Here is a 4,701-nt window from a genome sequence, read left to right as displayed (position 1 = left end):
TTTATTTATTTTGAGATGGAGTCTTGCTCTGTTGCCCAGGCTGGAGTGCAGGGGTGTGATCTTCGCTCCCCACAACCACTGCATCCCAGGTTCAAGCGATTCTCGTGCCTCAGCGTCCCAAGTAGCTGGATTACAGGCATGTGCCAACGTGTCCAGCTAATTTTTGTATTTTTAGTAGAGATGGGGTTTTGCCATGTTGGCCAGGCTGGTCTCGAACTCCTGACTTCAGGTGATCTGCCTGCCTTGGCTCCCAAAGTGCTGGGAATACAGGCATGAGCCACCGCACCCAGCCTCTTTCTTCTAATTTTCGTTCTCAGCTCTCAGCAACCTGGCTTAGAGGCTTCACTAGGAAGATGTGCCCTCCTCCATCCCAGCATTCTACAGGTGAGTCTTTCACCATCTTTATAGCCCGGTGGTCAAATAGCAGCTCTGGGGTCAGACAGGTGGGGCTGCATCAGTTTCACTTCTGCTCTGCAGTTCGTCATCTGTGTGGCCTTGGTTAGAGTCCAGGACCTCTCTGATTTCCTGTAAACCGGGCTTGCTAGTGCTGCCCCCATAAGATTGTTGTCCTTTTAAAACAAGAAAATTCATGCAATTCATGTAACCTGCTGCTTGGCACATGGCGAAGGCTCGATTGATGGTGGCTACTGCTCCCTCCACCTGGCTGCCCACTAGAAGGACAGATGACAGGAAAGAGCTCTGCTGACGGTCAGAAGGTAACATAGTACCATCCTCTATGAGCAGTAAAGCTGAAGAAGCCAAGCGTAATGAGCCCGCACTCCACTTTCAGGATATTCTAGAAAAGTTCCCATGGAGAGACAAGGAGGCAAGACCAAGCCTGCTCATTACAGCATTGTTTGTTACCAGGAAAAATGGAAATAACCTAAATGTCCCAGAATAAGAGAACTAGTAAATATATTGTGATATTTATACAACCAATAGCATACAGAAGAGGAAAATGAATGAAACAGAAACACAAGGAAAAACTTCAAAAGTATAATATTGAGGGAAAAAAACCAATTGCAGAATAATACATGCAGTGTGATAGTAACCTCTTATTAAGTTTCAAATGTATAAAACAGCAGTGTGGATTGTATCGGCACACATACACGTAGAGAAGTATAAACATATATATGGGAGTAATACAGATACATTCAAAACCATGATTATTTTAGGGAGAGGATGTATTTAGGGACCCTCGACTGTATCTATTTTACTTTTTTAAAGGATCTGAAGTAAATGTGGGACAAAATGTTAAGATCTGATAAAGCTAGTTTGTGGGTGCATGGGTATTTTTACATTATTCTCTATATACATTTAAAAAGTCTGTAATATTCCATAATAAAAACAACTAAAGGTCTTACATGTTGAAACTCATAGTACTCACAGAAGTTAATTCCTTATAACCTATAATATTCTTCATCGTAGCTATTAAAAATGATTGGTTTTGGTGGGGGGGCCATGGTTCACACCTGTAATCCCAGCACTTTGGGAGGCCAAGGCAGGTGGGATGACCTTAAGTCAGGAGTTTGAGACCAGCCTGACCAACATGGTAAAACCCTGTCTCTACTAAAAATACAAAAATTAGCAGGGCACGATGGCGGGCACCTGTAATCCCAGCTACTCAGGAGCCTGAGGAGGGAGAATCACTTGAAACCAGGAGGCAGAGATTGCAGTGAGCTGAGATCATACCACTGCACTCCAGCCTGGGCAACAGAGCAAGACTCTGTTAAAAAAAAAAAAAAAAAAGATTGGTGTATTTTATTTCATAGATGGTCCACAAGAGGGAGATCTAGAACAATTATGTGTAAGGAGAACAGCCTCCTAGGGCTTGGCAGGAGTGCTATGGAAACCAGGTGTCATCGGACAGTCCCACTGCCCTCTGGCACCAGAGGCAATGCTCCTACCCCATGTTCCCAAACCTACAGAACAACTCCTTATGGTAAAGAGGGCACATCACAGGGCTCAGTGACAATCTGAACCGTGTTGTTTTCTCTTGTTTTGTTTTGTTTGAGACAGAGTCTCGCTCTGCCGCCAGGCTAGAGTGCAGTGGCGCAATCTGGGCTCAGTGCAACCTTCGCCTCCGGGGTTCAAGAGATTCTCCTGCCTCAGCCTCCTGAGTAGCTGGGATTACAGGCGTGCGCCACCACGCCTGGATAATTTTTGTATTTTTAGTAGAGAAGGGGTTTCACCATGTTAGCCAGGATGGTCTCGATCTCTTGAACTTGTGATCCGCCCGCCTGAGCCTCCCAAAGTCCTGGGATTACAGGCGTGAGCCACCCCACCCTGCCTGAACAGTGTTTTAAAATACATAATGTAACAAATTGTTGGCCGAGTAAGTAACACCCAGGAGCTAGAGGAAGGGAGTTGAGAGTGCAGGCAAACAGGCGCGACCCCCGGGTGTCCCTGGCACCTATGGCGGGTGCTCCCCCCACTCCTTTGGGACGCTTCCTAAGGCACTGTTTTTCTTGTTATTCTGTACATTTGATTCTCTAGAATTCTCAGAAAAAGGCTACCAGCGGCCAATTCACCAGTAAAAAGCTTTTATTACACAATCATATAATAAACATGACCTCAGAGCTGGCTTTTATCCGGGCTAATGCCCAAAGAGAGGGGACTGTGTTCTGGCCACCTTTGGAGACTGGGCTTCCTATTGAGGGTTGGGAGCCTTCTCCTAAAGACCTGATCAACCAGAAACCAGAAGTGAGTCTTAGAAAACAGCAGGCACCACCACTGTAATGTTATCTTTGAAAGAACCAAGAAAATCTTGCCTTTCAAGGATGGAGCTCTCTCCAATGTAGCTCACAGGAAATTATGCACCGCGTTTCAACGAAGACAGGGGTGTGTATAAATTCTGGTTTTACCACCTACTAATTGCATGCCCTTGGGGAAGCGAATTAGCGTCATTAAGTTTATTTCCTTTCTTTGTAAAACTGGGAAAATATTACTTACATCATGTGCAAGTTGCTCTAAGAGTGAAATGGGCACTAGTAGAGTGGCACATTCCTGGATTCATTTCATGGAGCCCTAGGTGCGACCTCAGAAATGGGCTCGTATGGAGCCACCCTGGTCCAGCCTGCATCACTTCTGCATCCACCTATTCCAGCAGCTGCCAAACTGCCTTCTCCTTGTTTCTTTCCTCCTCCACTTTTGTTGCCAGGGTTATGGTCTCGTCATCGAAGAAGAGATTCATTTGCCTGCCTGAAGTCCTCTGTTACCACCCTTGGCCTGCTGCTGGGTCACTTACTGTATTTCTCCCATGGCCCCTGTGCCACTTGCTCCCTTGTCCCGCATTGCAGTGGCTCACGTCCCCGGCTGGGTGCCTTTCTGCCTGCAGTGCCTCTTATCCTCCTATCCCAGATTTAGTTCGGAGGCCTCTTCTTGGAAATGCCGCCCCAGTGTCCGCAGTTGGACGTCCTCTGTGTCCTGCCGGGTGTTCCCTGCAGTCCCCCGTTACCTGGGCTGCTGTCTGTGTTCCGTGTCTGGGCCCTAGTGGACCGTGGCTCCTCCAAGAGGCACCCGTGTCCCCACACCTCGGGAGCCCACGGGGCTGACAGCGTGCTCCTAAAAAAATGTTGCTGAGGTTGGGCGCGTTGGCTCATACCTATAATCCCAGCACTTTGGGAGGCCAAGGCAGACGGATCATGAGGTCAGGAGTTCGAGATCAGCCTGGCCAAGATGGTGAAACCCCATCTATACTAAAAATACAAAAATTAGCCAGGTGTGGTGGCACACGCCTGTCATTCCAGCTACTTGGGAGGCTGAGGCAGGAGAATCACTTGAACCCGGGAGGCGGAGGTTGCAGTGAGCCAAGATCATGCCACTGCCCTCCATCCTGGGTGACAGAGCAAAACTCCATCTCAAACAAAAAACAAAAAACAAAATCAACAACAACAAATGTTGCTGAGTGAATGAATGAGAACAGAGGGGGTATTTTCACCAGAACCTGAGAAAACAGTGCCTTTGCGTTTGAGCATTCCATGTGTGCGATATTCCTGGTAGTTCCGAAAGACGGGCAGCTGAAGGGATGACACAGCTCCCATTGTCTAGTCCCGTGTTAGATCTTCGGGAGGAAGGACTGTTTTCGGCCCTAGGGCCCGGGGGCGCTTCCTCATTTGAATCCCCTCGTCCAACACCCTCGCCCCAACCTCCAGGGCCAGCCCGAGGAAGGTCACTCCGGGAAGTGTGGGTGATGATGACAGGGATAAAAATGCCAGTCCTGGCTGAGTGTGGTGGCTCAGGCCCGGAATCCCTGCACTTTGGGAGACTGAGGCGGGCAGATCACTTGAGGTCAGGAGTTTGAGATCAGCCTGGCCAACACGGTGAAACCCGCCTCCACTAAAAATACAAAAATCAACCAGCTGTGGTGGTTTGCACCTGTGATCCCAACTACTCGGGAGGCTGAGGCAGGAGAATCGCTTGAACCCAGGAGGCGGAAGTCGCAGTGAGTTGAGATGGTACCACTGCACTCCAGCCTGGGTGACAGAGCGAGACTCCATCTTAAAAAACAAAAACAAAAACTAAACACTGTTCCTTGTGTTTTAGTCCCTGTCCAGAGGATCCCTGAGATCCCAGCGTCCAAACACCTCCCTCCACCTGATGGGGCCCCTGGGTAGCACAAACGCTCTCCCTGGCAGTCCTTGAAGCTTCCTGGGAGCTGCAAGGAGGTGTGGGGTGGCAGGTGGCAGGTGGTGATATCGT

The sequence above is a fragment of the Colobus angolensis genome, unplaced genomic scaffold (assembly GCF_000951035.1).
Source record: "Colobus angolensis palliatus isolate OR3802 unplaced genomic scaffold, Cang.pa_1.0 Scaffold2, whole genome shotgun sequence".
Taxonomy (NCBI): Eukaryota; Metazoa; Chordata; class Mammalia; order Primates; family Cercopithecidae; genus Colobus; species Colobus angolensis.
This window is presented reverse-complemented; position numbering follows the sequence as displayed.